This window comes from Pimephales promelas, chromosome 9 (genome assembly GCF_988280905.1).
Source record: "Pimephales promelas chromosome 9, fPimPro1.hap1.1, whole genome shotgun sequence".
NCBI lineage: Eukaryota > Metazoa > Chordata > Actinopteri > Cypriniformes > Leuciscidae > Pimephales > Pimephales promelas.
In genome coordinates, this window is record NC_142777.1 from 22,395,828 (window position 1) to 22,414,148 (window position 18,321).

Here is an 18,321-nt window from a genome sequence, read left to right on the forward strand (position 1 = left end):
ATATTTATTTATTGGCGACTGAGGTTTGGTTAGGATGTTCAACTTATTTTAGTAAAATTTATAATCACTCAAACATTCTCAATACAGGATTTGAGTGCCATTTTTGTGTATTCACAATTTCTGGTGCATATTAAAGTAAACTATTTTAAAAAAGGGAGGAATATACCCTTTTAAACAAAACGGTTTAAGAATATCGAGTAAATGACTTTAGTTACATCACCCAGCCCTAAAACACACACACTACAGTACATCACAATGATTGAAACAATATGACAGCAGTTAGTTAAGCATTGGGATCTGGGATAAGATGGTAAAGGAAGAGCAGGCAGGGGAGCTCTTCTGGCTCTCATCAACTGAAATCCAATATTTCAGAGGGTGATGACCAGAGTCAATAGTGTGTGTATAGACAGAGCCCTCATGCAAACTTGCACACATGTGTTGGATCAAGGCATATCAAGAGACTACTTCTGAAGTGATTCCTTCAGTACTAAAGAAAGTCTATCCAGTGAAAGCAAGCATCGTCTTCCACCACAGGCATATTCTGCATCACACATGCATAGAGGAAGCACTTCAAACTGTATGTGAGACATTGTAAACATACAACATGCACTTATGAACAGCGGTCATTGTTCCGGTACTGATAATGAGCTAATGTAACGTAAAATTGTGAGCAGGTAGGCATCTGTAAAGCTTTGACTCTGTCCATAAAAGCTGCTAAAAATAAGGCCCTTAAGGTTTTGTATGATTTTTTTCAGATAGCTCCTGCTGATATTTGGTAGACTACATCATTCTGGGGGGAAAAACATCTTTCCACAATAATTTTAAGTTTTAAAAAGTGGTATGTAATAGTGATTTTATTTTACCCTGACCTCTGAACCTCTCATAACGTGTAATTGCAGGCTAATACTTGCTCACTCTATTAATTCAGGCACACAGTGTGAGAGGTTAATAGAGGGTTTCATTTTCTGGTCTATTTTCCACTGAGATGAAATGTACTAATAAAGTTCAGGTCAGGCTAGCATCCCTTTTTCCATTGTCATACAGTAATTTGAGGCCAAACACATCTACTGCCAGCAGAGGTAATACAAATCTTCCTCATCCCTTGCTCTTACATCCCTCTCTCTCTCACTTTAAGACATGTTATTAAAGACAAAAACATGAATGGTGGTTATGAGAAGACCCGTCTTTGTCTTAAGGTACTGTCTTCACTGGTAGGTTTAAGTACACTGAAAACACCTGGGGTCTAATTTACTTTGGAATGAAGTATAGGTGCTCTGACAGCCGCCTTCTATTTTAAGCCACGATATGTATTATACTGGAGACTGTAACTCTTGATTTTCTTCTGGTGAAGGAAGTCAGTTACGTGTGTTGACTTTGCAGATGTGTTTCCCACTCAGTCATACTGTGACCGAAATTACTGAAAAGAGAAATTAATAAGCACTATATTACATGAGGACTGACACAAGACAAATATCATTGTGGATTAGTGCAAAACAATTAGTCAGAATATATACATAAATATTTTGAGTCATTAGGACTAATATACAATTATTTACTCAGAAATAATTATAATTAGGGATGTGCCCCAGCCTTAATCAAAATTCGGAAAGGCACTGCAAAGGGACACTCTGAAGGGACATTATAAGCTTGCTGTGGTACTCGGTCACATTAGAGTACAGCAGAATTCACTCATCACGTGAAGATAGTGAGGAGAGATGACTGACAGGACGATGCCGGAAGATTTGGTGCTGATTGACAAATATGTTGTCCTGTAAAATGTGTGGTCAGTACCGCCGCTCCCTACACAAGTCCATGTGATCGCGAAATTGAAAGTGATATTAAAAAAAATAAGAGCATGCATTCAAAAGCGATTCCAATACTCTGCATATTAATAGCGGCTCCCTGATGCCTGCAAATTATATACAACATAATTAGACAACTGTATAATTTCAAGAGAACGAGGAGAACTGAAATATATTTTTTCCTCCCATCTAATTTTTTTCCATTACCACATGACTCGCAGCATATTATTCAGCTTCATACGTATATGCCAGGTCTTGAAACAACAGGTAATTTTTATTTACACAATCTGAAATGGCAAGGGACACAGTCTCCTTTTGTCTCCAATGCATTTTGAAGGTCTTAGTCCATCAATGGTTATTAATAGCCATGTTAACTGCAGCCCCATAAACCTCAATTAAAATGAGGGGCATATTTAGGACTGGACCGTGCTAAAAGAGTTCTTTACGACTTGGAGCTGCACAAAGTGCCAAACCGTGATGGAAAGTGCACGGATGGGTCACAGGAAGCCTGATGGATTATGCAGCCTGTCATAGCCCTGCCCTCCCTATCAGCTGGGCCTTCAAAATGAGCTGTCAGCCCGTGGCCTGATGGGACATGATCTACAGCTCATGGTTCTGCCACCACTTCAGCACTGCACTGATGAATGACACTGTCCACGGTGCTGAAAGCCAATAGCTGACACTCCAGAGAGGAACATGATGGGAGAAAGGATTTAATGACACAGAGCGCATAACCTTCCCCTGTTTACATCAACTCGCCCCTCAGCCCCAGAGGTGAAGGTATCATGTGTCACAAGTTGGATGCAAAACGACCCTTAATCAAGGGAGGGAATAAAAGTCCAAAACTAAATGATCAGTGATGGCTTAATTTATAATAGCCCAGAAGTGTACATGGGTTACAGTTACACTTCATGTCAAAGATCAGAACATTTAATTTACAATGGCCTCAAATGCACAAAGGCTTCAAGGACAGGGCCGATGCTATCAACAGCTCTGAATTATGACCCTGCTGCAGTTTGCACATTTAGGCCGAGAGCTCGCAGCAGATTGAGGTCATGAAGTTTAAGCAGAAAGACAGATTTAGAGGTGGACTGTAGAGTTTGTACAATTCAAATGAGGGGAAGTCAGAAGCAATGTCAATCACTCTCATTCTGCATGAAACGCCAGTTAACCGTGTGATGGAAAAGAAACACAAGAACATCACCATCAGCTGCTCCAGCAACCCTGGGGGAGCATGCGCTTAAAATACCAGCACTTTAAATATCATGTGTATCTGAGTCAAGACTTCTTTCTGGTCTATTGGGATCTTCTTCCGCAGCTTTGAGGAAATGGATTTAATTTTTATTGCTGTGTCATTCTGAAGCTCCTGGAGCCGAGGTGAAATCGAGCTTTTCTTTCTTTACACCAGTAAACGTCTTTTATTCTGTACTTAAAAACATATTTTCCATATTTTCCCACTCTTTCAAATGCCTGAGAGCAGTCAACTGTAGAGGGAGAAAGGGGTTTTTTGTGAAAGTTGGAGGTTATAATGTGTATAACTTAATTTAAATCTGATAATTAAAAATGCAACATAAATGCAACAAAATAATAACAGTTTGTGTGTCACTAAGAAAGCCAGATGACACTCCTGCAGCTTCACAAAAGCCTATTATGCCCTTTTTCAAAGTCTTGATTTTGGTTTTGGGTATGTTTTAGAATACGTTTTCATGCTGGATTCTTCAAAAAAAAAAAAAAAAAAAAAAAAACACATTATATATTACATTATTGCAGCTCCTCTATTCCAAGCATGTCTCAAACGCCCTGTTTAGTCCCTGGTTCAATGAAGCCCCTCCTTCCGAAATACTAAATACAGTATGCTCAGATTGGTCAGCTGTGTTGTGATTGGCGAACCGCTTAGAGCGTGTTCCAGAAACGTCACGCCCCTTACTATAACATCTTCGTTTCATCTGCTCAGGTGTAAATATTAAGAATGGCATAAATTTTGCCATACCAGTTCGAGCTTGATTCAGACCCAGATAATGTTTATGAACAAGAGGATCACAGAAGAACCTTTGCAAGCACAGATTTTACAAGACAAAGGATCGATTTTTAAGTTACAAAGAATCGATGAACAGTCTTACAAAAGCAACAGCCCTGTAGCTAAACACAACATCAACACTGTCTTTTATTAATTAATTGGTAACACTTTACAATAAGGTTCATTAGTTAACATTAGTAAATGCATTAACTAACATGAACTAACGATGAGCAATGCAATAGTTACAGTGTTTATTAATCTTTGTTAATGTTAGTTAATACAAATACAGCTGTTCATGGTGCGTTCATGTTAGTTCACAGTCCATTAACTAATGTTAACTAATACAACCTTTGATTTTAATAACGTATTAGTATATGTTGGAATTAATATTAACTAAGATTAATAAATGCTGAAGAAGTATTGTTCACATATTGTACATGTTAACTAATGTAGTTAACTAATGTTAACTAATGAACCTTATTGTAAAGTGTTACCAATTAATTTTTAAATAGTTTGTTTATATAGTTTCTAAAGACTTAGCATTATATTAGGACTGTTGACTGATTCAAAAAAGAATAACAGTAATATTTTAAAGTTTGTCGATAATGCGTCTCCAGGGAAGCTGAATTCATTAATTCACATGGACCGACCATCATGCACAGAGTAACACGTTCATGTAGGCTTCAAATGTGCACTTCAGAATATCTGGCAGCTGGATTCAACTAAGTCTGCAATGTTTGTGTAATTAAGTGTTTATTATTTGTATAAATTATGTAAATGCGTTTTTGATGAATGCTGATGGTAAATGACAAAGTATAACAGTGTTTGCCTTTCTGTTACATATAATGTAAAAGTAAACGCTATAATACTTTTTCGAATACAGTTTAATTTCTTTGTTTAACAGTTCTATCTAGTAACGTATTAGACAAAACTGTTGAACAGAGAACGAAGACAGAGAATGGGGTGTGCTCAGTGGTTGAGCTCTTTAGCCCAGTTACTGGCTTAAGCAGGGGGACACGCCTGGCACTGCAGGATTTGAGTCCCTCTCGGTGTAGTGTGTAGTCTGTTTACTTATGGTAGCCTTTGTTACTTGGTCCCTGCTCTCTGCAGGTCATTCATAAGGTCCCTCTGTGTAGTTCTGGGATTTTTGCTCACCATTCTCATGATGATTTTGACCCCACGGGATGAGATCTTGCGTGGAGCCCCAGATCGAGGGAGATTATCACAATTGCTCCCATAGTTGATTTTTTTCACACCAAGCTGCTTGCCTATTGTAGATTCACTCTTCCCAGACTGGTGCAGGTCTACAATTTTCGTCCTGGTGTCCTTCGACAGCTCTTTGGTCTTGGCCATGGTTGAGTTTGGAGTGTGACAGTTTGAGGCGGTGGACAGGTGTCTTTTATACAGATAACGGGTTCAAACAGGCGCCAATAATACAGGTAATGAGTGGAGGACAGAAGAGCTTCTTAAAGAAGAAGTTACAGGTCTATGAGAGCCAGAAATCTTGCTGGTTTGTGGGTGACCAAATACTTATTTTCCACCATAATTTACAAATAAATTCTTTAAAAATACAACAATGTGATTTCCTGGATTTTTTTTCTTTCTCATTTTGTCTCTCATAGTTGAAGTGTACCTGTGATGAAAATTACAGACCTCTCTCATTATTCTAAGTAGGAGAACCTAGGAGTACAATCAGTGGCTGACTAAATACTTTTTGGCCCCACTGTATGTTACAGTATCAATCCAAGCAAGCAAAAATGTACTGGATGTAAAAACATCACAAAAGAACGCCCTAAAATACTAATGAGCTAATTTAGAAGTTACTTTTTCATCTGATTTGTTTATTACATAATGACCATGTTGAGCCAAACAATGTTGTTATTAAGAACATTATCAGAAGTATCATGCTTTAATAATCATTAAAAACTCTCAACTAACCCCACAGAACCCATTCCTCTCACTCGTCTTCGTCCAAGCAACACCCCACAGCCTCTAACTCAGAAACACATAAGATTGTAACAGTCATCGTACACCCTTATTCATCGCCCCCACCTCCCTGTCGAATCAGTCCATTTAACACAAGACAGACCACCTGATGCCTCCCTCCCAAGAACACACAGCAATGACGCACAGGCCATGCATGATTCTCCCAGCATCTGTCAAACAGACACACTCAGGCAGAATCAGCTCCTTTCAGCAAATTCAGCCAGTGACTAACAGCTAATCAGAGGGTCACCAGAAATGGCCCTGAACGGACGTTTTTATGACTCCTTAAATGTCCAAATGAGATTACGTCACATGCCCGTATGAGAAAGATAAAATGCAGGATGCTGGGGTAAAATGAGTCACGGTCCTGGTGACTTTAATCCTCAAGGATTTCCTAAATTCCAATTATTGTAAAAGTTATTTATTAAAATAAAACTCTCAATGAAAAAAAAGGGTTAAAGGAGCTCTATGCAAGAAATGTATTTCAATTAATCATATTTTTTTCCTGAAATGTCACTAAGAAATCTTCATTTCAAATACTTGTATCACTGACAACAGTAGTCCAGCCAGGATATTGTCATTTAAAAAGTAAAGTTGCAGCCCAACTGATGTTGATGCTGTCATGTTGAGTTTTGGTCTGATGCTCCACCCTCCACCGATCTACCAATCACGGGATACACCGCTCTACAGTAATTTGAAAATGATTGCAGTACCAAGTTTGGCCACAATCTTGCATATGGCTCCTTTAATTTATTTCAGACATTATTTTATTTTTTAATGATCAATGGGTATTTAAATATATTATGTAAATATAGGCAATATCTTCTGAAGTCACTTAAGGACTCCAAAAGCCCTGCGTGGCACATGATTCGTGTGGAGAAAAGTTACACCAGGTTCAATTTAAAATAAAAACGAGTGTGAAGAAAACTGCAACAGTGAACACGTAACAAGAACACCAGCGATCATGAGGAGCGGAAAACATGGCTTATGCCTCTAATTTCAGGATTTATTGTGAAGCAGTCCAAAAAACTTCATAGAAAAGAACAATTGACAAAGAACAACAAAATAACAAAAAAATAACAATTTCCAAAATTTCCTGGTTTGCAAATGCAAATCAATAATATATGCATACTAAATGTAAATATAGCCATTTCTATAATCAGCATATTAGAATGATTTCTAAGGATTCTAAAGAGTAATGATGTTAAAAATTCAACTTTGGCATCACAAGAATAAATGGCATTATGATATTAAAACAGAAAAATAAAAATTGTAATAATATAGTAATAATTATCTGTTTTAATCATTTTTGATTAAATAAATGCAGCCTGGTTAAGCAAAAACATTAAAAATATCATACCAACCCCAAACTTTTGAATGATAGTGCATTAAAAAGACTCTGAATATTTACTATAAGACTTTTTCCAGGTTTTTCCATGACTTTTGGAACACAATCTCAGACAGATTCAACTTTGCAACAAAGGATGAATTTATAATATTCAAGGACACAACGAATATTCTAATCTAAAGGCAGTTCACCATGTAGTTAACTCACTGTTACTGCTGTGAACACACAAATGAATCACTACAAATACTCAATCAGTAAAGCATGAGGACATCAGAGACATCCCATTTGTGACTTAATAAGGGTCTAGTGTTGGTTCTCTGAACCGACCTCACTTTTCTTCAGAGGCTTTAAAATTAATTTAGATGTGGAGATACTCTCAATTTAAATGCAAACGTAAAGGTGCTGATATGCTTTCAAGGGGTGACCTTACGCCTTCCCACATTCATTTATCATCAAGAGTCACCTTGGCTTACAGCTTTAATATAAACACGCTGCCTTAGGTCTTAATTAAAGCAGGATAGCAATTTTGCTTACATGTATATTTAGAGATCTTAAACAAGAGACAATGTTTAATACAACTGAACAAAATCAGGATATTAACATATTCTTTGCTGAAAGCACAATGACAGGTCACAGTAGAGTTGAATACATTATTAATAGCAGCACAGTCCAATTAGTTCTTGAGGTATTTATTCTCTCGCTAAAGAGTTTACGGTTTACTCAGTCTGTAACACAACCCTTGTAGCACAATTGTTGAAGGTGGACTGGATTAAATGCTGAGGTGGTCTGAATCTCTCTATTGCCTGGAGTCTGTGGCTGTCTGGTATGACATCTGACTGTGATTCTCATTCTCTGAACACTGCAGAAACCAAGAGTACACATCCTCACACATAAACACCTTCTGACACGACCAGCTCAGACCAGCATGCATTTTCAAGCTGTTAGTATTTGCTTAGTCTAGATGATGGACCAGACAAGCCCTTGAGGCAGAGGTCTGACGTTTAAATGTTAGTTAAACAAGGTAATGTTGTATGAATGAATAAACACAGCATACAATATTCTGTATTTAGAACAATAGTCATCTAAAATATAGGGTGTATACCATGTAAACAGGGTGGCTGTGCAGTGTATTTTACAAAATATTTACAGGATGTAACTTAATATGGAAATATAAACAATTGTATGCAGGGCTTGAAATTGACACCCGCCAACCCACCATGTGCGAGTGGATTTCAGCAGTGGCGTGTAATGCAGTCTGCAAAATTTTGACATACATATCGATACTGAACTATCTGAAACTCTTCCGCAGGATGCACCAGCAACGCGTTCTCCCTCTCTAATCTGTCGGACAGCGAGTTGACATCCTTTACAGTTTGACACACAAACCCGCGTCCCTTTACTCACTCGTTTAATTTGCTCAGGATGAATATTATTGGTTATAGGGTGAGGGATTGAACATATTGAGCATAATTATACTCATTCCGGAAGATTTTACACTTGCACATAATTACAAGTATATTGGCTATTTAAAACAGTGTAATGGGTCCGTCTATCATGTCTTAAAGCAACAGCAGCCTAATATACCGGCTGCCAAATAATGAGATAACATTAAAAATATCTATATGGCCGTTTTTCCCAATGGTATCGGTATCAAAATTGTGGCTAGTGAAAATGCGGAGTGGCTAGTAACTTTGAAAAACCACTAGCCACAATGGCTGGCGAGCAAAAAAAGTTAATGTCAAGCCCTGCATGTATGAGTTAAAAATGAAATGAAATGTATTGTAAAAATGAAATAGAATAAATCAAAACATTATCTTTTAATGTTTCTATTAAATGTTTTTACTTTTGTTATTTCTTTGGATAAATTTAATACATAAAAGACATTTAACATTTCAATATAAAAACATTACAATTATAAAGCAAAAATCGATTATAATAATTGTTACTTTATTGCACTGTAGTCTGTACTGTGTGTGTAGTGAGAATATGGATAAGCCACATTTTAAGACGGCAGCACATGGAGAGGCCACACGGACTGACTTACTGTTTTCCACCTCAAGATATCATTCAACAAGACTGCTCTTCACAGAAGAGGACATCACTGCCAAACAGGTTTTTTCTCGTGCTCACTGTGTGTGTAGATGGGTAGAGAGCAGACCATATTCCCCTCTGGCTGAAAACCTGCCGACCTGCCCTTGGATTTAAGGTAACAACATAAACACAGGGCTCGGTGCACATGGCTGCACACATTTAGTACCACAAGACTGCTCAGCTGCGCTTCTCTACTTAAAGGGTTAGTTCACCCAAAAATGAAAATTAAGTCATTAATTACTCACCCCCATGCTGTACCAACCCCGTAAGACCTTCGTTCATCTTCGGAACACAAATAAAGATATTTTTGATTGAATCTGAGGGCTGGATCACTCTTTCATAGACAGCCTGAGGGACTGCCTCTTGACGGCCCAGAAAGTCATTAAAAGAAAAGGTTTAAATATTCCATGTGCCTACAGTGGCTCAACTATAACTTTATCAAGCGACGAGACTACTTTTTGTGCGAAAAAAAAACGTAAATAACGACTTTATTCGACTTTCCATTACTTCCTTATGGGCGCATGCGCGAGAACTGAGACGAGACCGTTCTTCTTCGACTACTTTTTGTTACCGGCTGCTCACCGCTTAGGAGTTTTACCGCCCCCTACCGTATAAGATGACGTACTGATATAGCCGGAGCCAAAACGTTCTGTTTACAAGCAGTACGTCATCTTATACGGTAGGGGGCGGTAAAACTCCTAAGCGGTGAGCAGCCGGTAACAAAAAGTAGTCGAAGAAGAACGGTCTCGTCTCAGTTCTCGCGGATGCGCCCATAAGGAAGTAATGGAAAGTCGAATAAAGTCGTTATTTACGTTTTTTTTTTTGCACAAAAAGTAGTCTCGTCGCTTGATAAAGTTATAGTTGAGCCACTGTAGGCACATGGAATATTTAAACCTTTTCTTTTAATGACTTTCTGGGCCGTCAAGAGGCAGTCCCTCAGGCTGTCTATGGAAAAGTGATCCAGCCCTCAGATTCAATCAAAAATATCTTTATTTGTGTTCCGAAGATGAACGAAGGTCTTACGGGGTTGGTACAGCATGGGGGTGAGTAATTAATGACTTAATTTTCATTTTTGGGTGAACTAACCCTTTAAGTGGTTTGCAACAACACAGCCATCTTAAAGCTGTTACTAAACATTAATGAGAGTCATATTTTATATATTAAACAATAAGCAAAGTGACCATAAATCGAAAAGGTTTAAAGGTGTCTTAAATTTAGATGATTTCAACCAGTGATTCACAGTGTAAAACAAATTGTAATATGAATATATTTATTTAATATATGATTATAAATCTAATAATTATATTTCCTATAGCCTGTCTCATATCTTTTACCTTGCACAGTTTTGCGCATTAAACGTGCAAAGCCTTACCACGCAACCTGTCCATGTTGGCATCTGTCTAATTTGGCTGCTATACTAAGTGACAGATGAATCTGCATCAAAAAGCTGTTTAGTTGATTAGACTTTGATGTCAACAAAATATACAGGAAACTTTTTGTTCTCGATTTTGTTGACAAGCATACCGTTCCTATTACACGGTAAGTTGCACATTATTATGTGTTTTTAGCATTGTACTTTTTTAGAATCAGAACAGGCAACTGCACATATTAACATGCCTTTAAAGAATCAGCTCTTTATATGTGACCCATGAACTCAAAAGTAATTAAAGCAACCCTGAAATGATTATACTGTTGGTAGAACAACGAAAGTCATTTAAAAAAGAACAAATGGACTGAAGTGATCAGCTGGTGACGGCACAATAGGGCCCAGATACATTTTGGTAACATTAAACATTAGGTTCCAAGTAAACATCTTGCAATTGTGATAAGTGAGTCCTGCATCCATAAAGATTGTGTGTGCTTTCTGCTCAGCGCAGAGCTTGTGCAATTCCTCTGTGTTTTTTCACAGTCAGAGCTGAGTCATACGCATTAATGAAACTTTCACTGTGGCCTCTTTTCACAACTTGAGAGGAACGTCTCCAAAGATAACGTGTAAATCACAAGTTACGCTCTCCAGACTGTTTTGTCACTGCGCTCTCTGTCAGCAGCCTTATAGCTGTTGACTGAGCCATTCTAGATGATTTCTAAATGCACCAGAGTACATATTTTGAGACACTAGGGTCAATCTTTCTTCTCAGGTCTATCTCACATCAGACAGTGCAAGTCATCTTCACTAAAGCTGAAAACAAAACAGATGTAAGAATTAAGTAGGATAAATGTTTTGGACTACTGATTACTGCAGTCGACAGCTGATGAAAGCTAATGCCTGTTAGAGGATGATTCAATCATTCATTATGCCAATTAAAAAGATTAAAATATGACAACATACAGTACAGGACATGGTAAATAGAAACTTGACTGTAAGGCTTGTGGAAAAAAATGTATGTGCTGGTTTTAATTGTGTAAAGCATCAATAGCTGTTTTAAAAGGCTTAAGTATATACTGTAGCAATTAGGGGTGTAACGATACACTCATGTCACGATTCGATACATATCACGATACTGAACTCACGATACGATATTATTGCGATATTCCAAGGTTAACAAAAAATCCACTGTTGATTAAATTGCTAACTTTGATATGGGTTTAAATGAATAGGCTTGGACATGGTTATTGTAACCCAAGGACAATGGAGACACCAGAATAACAATATTCATGATTCTGAAGCTGAAAATACTGAATTGTTGTAAATGAATATGCTTGCACTGCACTTAGTAACTGACTAGATATATAGACCATTTCACAAGATGTAAACAACACTGGTCCAGAAACACTTCCTGTTTCAGTTTGTAACTGTTTTCTTTATTTCACAAGTAAAGAAAACATCTCAAAGATGTTTGTTTAACTTTCTGATTCAGTTTTAAATGTTCTGTTGGTTGTATTTTATCCCAGCTTTTATGTAGTGTTAAAAAACTGAAACAGGAAGTGCTTCTGGACCAGTGTTGTTTACATCTTGTGAAATGGTCTATAGTGCCATGCTTGCCTTGATGAAAAGATAGTGTATTAAAAGGACGAATATTCACAGAATTTAAAATAAAAATCCACATTCGAATGCAAAAATGGTGCATTCAAATTTTAGTGTCACACAAGATGTGTGTTTTAACGGTCATCGGCATTTTAAATCCTGCAATTTTAAATTGTTTTCATGTTTCTTTTATATAAATATTTATATTTTTTTATTAGGAGAAACATTTAAAATGTGTGTATTTACAAACATGCTCGATACTTGATACATAAAGAAAAAAATTTCCTCTGGGACTACAAGCAACTTTATAATATACACTACATATGTAAATAAAATAATATGAAATCATCGCTCACGAAACTTTGCAGTTCCTTTAAAGTACTTAAAGTAAGTTATGAGCTTGCGGCGCTAAGCAGAGCATTTAGATTTCTTATGTTATTCAGTAGCATTCACTTCCTTCCTCTCTCCTTCCATCTGTCAACTAACTGTTTTCGCTTTCCACTTAGGAGGCTTCCCTCTGAGATCATGTGTCTCGGAGGTGAAAGAGTGGGATTTCACACAACCCCAGCTCACAGTCAGTCACCAGCTACCCAAACGGCCCTGCAGAGAAAACCTCCGTTCATTCATGTATAAGCATATTAAAGGCAGAAACTACAACTGTGTCATCATTCAGCACTCTGAAAACTGCCTCACCATTAAAGCTGAAGCTGTTTCAGTGCTTAATAAGTGTATACATTAAGATTTGTATATGTACACTATAAGCTTCAGTCAGCATGCCCATGAACCACCCACGGCCCATTTCTTGACCATCTGGTGCATATTGATAACAAATCTAGAAACTAGAAATGTCTTAATCTGGCAAACTCTAAACTGGTAGGCTGACTTGATGCATCCATGAGTAAAATCTTTTTTTTTTTCTTTTTTTTTATTAGTCTGTCTATTCATTTTCAATAGATACCAGGTTATTTAAAAAAAAGAAAGAAATAAATGGACTAAAAAATAAATCTATATTTAAATCTAAAATCTATATATAAATCTATAATCTATATTCGGACTGGACTGGATTAGGTTTGTCAGGTTAGCATCAATGGGCATTATGCCCAGCTCCACTACTTCCTGAATTTCAGCAGCTCCTTGTTTCCTGTCTGCCATTATTGGCCAAATTGATTAATTCAGGTGTACCTGACCTCAGTAGTCATGGCAACAATAATCAGACACACCTGAATTAATCAATTTGGCCAATAATGGCAGACAGGAAACAAGGAGCTGGCTGAAGTTCAGGAAATAGTGGAGCTGGGCATAAAGCCAATTAATCAAGTTTAAAAGGTCATGAGATGGTTACATTTTTTGTAAACGGGTGGTTTTGAAAAAAAAAATATATATATATATTCATGATAGCATGTATTGATTGATAGCATGAAAATTGATCGGATCAATTTTATATGAACTCTCCCACACTGAAGAGGTTTGCTTTTACTGGTTAAAACTGTCAATATAATGCTCTTAGGATTTGTTTTCGCTCTTAATAGGCCCCAGTTTTGAGTGAACTATCCCTTTAAAAACCTACTTCTGTAAGCTTTAGTGCCATTAATAAGAAATAGCTATGCTACTATCTCTGCTCTTGGTCTCAGTGTACAAAATAGGAAGAAGGTGTGTTTGTGCTTCTTGATGTCAGTTCTGTTTACTCTTCCATCTGTGTGTTTGTGTGGAGCCTGAAAACAGAGACCGGAGCCGAGGAGACTCGAGTCTCCCTCGTGTCAAAGAGAGTAAATGAATAGCGAAAAGTACAAAGTGGAGGTTAGGAAGTAATTGATTTCTTTCTCTAGAAGACACGGCAAGTTAACGTTTCCTATTGTCACCTCAGATCCCACATTCAGCAAACTTCTTCAAAGTACACAGGCTCACAAATTTCCTGATCCTAACCCCCACTGGACCGAAAGGAATTGGGCTGTTACACAACAGTCGCCAGCTCTGTCTGGAGGCACTGTCCGTACGCATAGTGACGGCAGCGCTTCACACACGGGCGGTCATCACTTCCCAGAGGCTATGACATGTTGCAAACTGAAAAATTTGGCTTATTTTGCAAGGAGACAAGCTCTCTTTGAGATTTCGGTTTCTAAAGGGCTCTGATCCGATCCCACTGAACTGCCTCTTTACACATACATTCTCATACTATATTGGTTCTTAGTTCACCCAAATATTTAAATTGTGTCATCATTTACTCAGCCATTTGATTTCCATCCAAAGTTCTGAATTTAACTTTACTTTTAACAAAATTGGAATATTGCACAAAACATTTGCAAATAAAGCAGCGTTTCCATCCCATGTGTTTAATAGGACAAAATAGACACTTCCTGGGAAATTGGCACAAAATATCTGTAACAATAATGAAAGTTGATGCAATCTTTTTTCCAACATCATAAATTACAAAAAAAAAAAAGATTAAATGTAATAAAAGTGTATGTGTTACGTATGCCAAAAAAAATATTCAGATTTATAAAACCGTTCGTACGCCAGAACCTGCGCAGAATTCACTTTATAAATACCAGTGAGCCGAAGATTGTGCGAAAGTGATTTATCTAAATAGCACAACATTCTTATCAGTCCTGGAAAAACATTACAATCAATTAATCATATTTTCAACCTTGGATAATATAGCTTTAATGAGCCAAGAACTAAAAATTACACACAGCTGTCTCAGAAAGCCTTGAGTTACTGTCTGTCTGTCGTGTCAGAACTCCTTCAAACAGCCTCGTCCGCTTTTCTCCCACTCCACAAGAAAAAATGTGAATCCATGCGCATGTGTAGGTTATTTAGCTTCAAGGATTCATTCATTCTTCACTCTTTATCTGTGCAATGGATATGTTTTCTGCAGCTTCATAAATGTTCTGTTCCAGACAGGTGGTTTGAAGAAACACACCAAATTACACTTTCCCTCAAGCAAGCACAGATGAGTCAAAAGAGAAACACACAGGTGAGCGATCCCTCCAGAAACAACCACAGTTCTCTCTTCCACTGGCAAAGGTTCACACGCGTGGGTCACGCGCTTGATGTGCATACGCAATGGCACAGAGCACTGGCAGCCTGTGTGAACTCAAGCAGATCGACCATTCACCCCACAGGCCCCAGGACCTCATGAGAACGGCAATGATCACACAGCTCTTTCCGCAAATCAGGGCTGACTTGAAGATAGGAACTTCTATAGGCAATTTAAATGAACAATGACGGTTCTCATTCAAGCCAAATTTTCTCTCGGTTAAAAAATTGTATTTAAATAAAAACAAAGTTAGCCAAATATTAGCAATCCTTCCAGGGTAGTTCACCCAAAAATGAGCATTCTGTCATCATTTACTCATCATTATGTTATTCCATAGCAAAAATATAAAAACAAATTGACTTCAGCTTTTTATTGTATTTTTGGTGAACTATCCCTTTAACTAGAGATACATGTTAGGGCTAGTAAATAAATAAATAATGTAAATGCAGAATGTAATTTTGATATCAATTAATTATTACTTTTAATAGTGTCAAATTATGACATTAAAATAGCAACAGCATGTGCTCATTTATTTCTATTCAACCACTACACACAAGTTTGTGCTTTAAATATCTGCATTCAAAGCCATTTGTGTGTCAGAGATGTTCAGTTGTCAGCACTATCTTTATTTTGTTCATATTATAGGAAACAGCTGGGATGTACCAGTACCAATTTTTGGTCAAAGCTCTCTGATTTATCTCCCGCTGGGTCCGTCAGCACGACCAGCATCGCTGAACACCTTCCTGCTGGCCAGACCTAGCTTTGCATAATAGTTCCTGACGTAGAGAAGAGTGAATATTGTACCAAAACACACTTGCCAGTCCAAATCCATAATGTCTAGACATGACATCCCAGCTGGTCTAGAACAACTCAAAACCTCAGTACAGCATAACCTGCAACAAACAAGTGGGTTAAGCCTCTAAATCACCTAAGAGAAACCATATAACTATTTATTTTTCCATTTGCAGGTTTTGGTAATAAGTTTTGCAGCAGGTATTGATTAACTGTCTGGGTGGCATTAATCTAGGACAACAGGAATAAAACATATAAAGCCCTGTCTTGTATACAACTCTTTGAGGTGAACAACCCCTATTACAACTGGGGTTCTAGAATAATGAACAAATGAGATAACGATCCCTGTTTTACAACATCCGACTTTCCTAACCTAATAGTTTGAAGAGCTGAGAAAAAAGATTGTGCAGATCCAAATACAAATGGATTGCATAACAGCAAACCCGCTAAACCATTAGGAAGACACATCGGAAGATCAGTGAAGACAATTAAAGTTTAATTTTAAAGATGAAAAGGCAAATTAGGTATTTTTGTCAGTAATTTGAAGACACCTGGAATGACCCAAAATAAACCTACAAACTACTCATCACAGCAACCCCATTCTGTCAGACACTACTTTAAAAGAAAGAGAGGTGGCTTACTCTGTGTCTGCAGAGTGTTTAGCTCTACAGAGACAAACAACAGCCATTTAACAATTTGAGAAGGCATTTATCTTGGAAACTAATACAAATTACAGTACTGCCCTTGGCAAAATAACGTGAAATAACAATACTTATATATATACAAACATGAACATTTTCTATAGAAAGAAAGTGTCCTTTGAAAGCACACATTCATATTATATATTTTTTTTGTAAACGGACAATGTGTTTGCTAAAAAAAAGCAGAACCATAATTTGTACATGGTAGTATTTCATTTAACACTAGTGAGTTACGTAAGAAGTACATTCTGTATGATTGTTATAAAACCTGCAGCCCTGCAGAACAGATAAAAAGACAAAGACGCATTTGTGCACCAATGTCCTTTAACTCTTTCAGATCTGACCTTCAGATCCAGCTATGGGGGGCTGAAGGCTGGGTTATAGCTTCATGAATAATTTGTTTTGACAGAGAAGGTGGCCTGGGAGAAGAGCACAGCCTCAGTTCAGTGTGATTACTAGACACTACTGCTGTTCAATACAAGACTACTGAGATAATGATTACAGGCTCCCAGGTTAGCAAGCTTGAGGCCAATACAGAGAGGAAGAAAAGAGGCATGTGCGGTGAGGCAAGTTTAGTGCGGATCCCTGTAAGGATACTGGATCTGTGTCTTCTGTTGTGAATGCTGAACACATCAGTGCTGCAGGGGAACTATCCCACTGAGAGGAACGGATCTACTACAGACCCTTATAAACACAAACTGGAAGGATCAATCTGAAATAATCTGATAAGGAAACATCACACATTTGAGTTAGGGGTGTGATAACTATCTCTCATTGCACTGACATGATTGTTAGATGCTGATTATAAGCTATAAAAAATGCTGTGTTTTTTTTTTCTACCAAAACGCTGGGTTGAGCCTGTTGGTTCATTTTTTAGGGGGGTTATTTTTTCAGTGTTTGGTAGTTTTTGTGTTACCCCACTCCTGGATCAGACACAACAATCCAAAATCTTGAGTTGTTTAGTGCCGGCTTTTTGCATCATCTTCAAGAGAGAGAGCGGTTCTCAGTGGTTCTCATATAATTGGTGCATTTTTTCAGTGTTTGTGTATGCTTTATTAAAATACCCAGCCACTGGGCTAAAAATAACCCAAAGCTTGCACAGTCCTAGTTCGTCCTGGGTCAATATTTCATTCGGTAACATTAGGCAGTTTTAAATTTATTATGCTGATTAATAATGATCATGTTATGCTTACATATGATATCGCTTGTGTTACTTTCTGCATCTTCTTCACTTGTTCTTTTGATTCTGTACTCTTTCAGAAGAGGTGTCATAGCGCCTCCTTCCATATAACAGTGAAAACACAGAAAGAGATTCAATGACGCACGCACAAAATAGTAATTTGCTTTGATGAATTTGATTGACTCATTGACTTTCTCATAAAGACAGTCACATATAGCTACTGATTTATCAATGTAACGTGAAGAAAAATTCGATTTAAAATCGTCACCCCTTATTGCACAGGCTGACAATCTGTCAGGAACACACAGACAAGAAGAGTAATGAAAACAGTGAAAACATACCGATCAAATTCAGAGACAGGAAAAAAAAAAATATGATACTTAATTTTTTTCTGTACATCCT

General features: G+C 37.5%; 1 protein-coding gene across 4 annotated transcripts in view; it reads right to left on the bottom strand.

Annotated features, from left to right (window-relative positions):
* The window catches only part of fgf13a (fibroblast growth factor 13a), a 119,174-nt gene that overhangs the window by 62,655 nt on the left and 38,198 nt on the right, over positions 1–18,321 (bottom strand). The gene's annotated exons all lie outside the window — the stretch shown is intronic.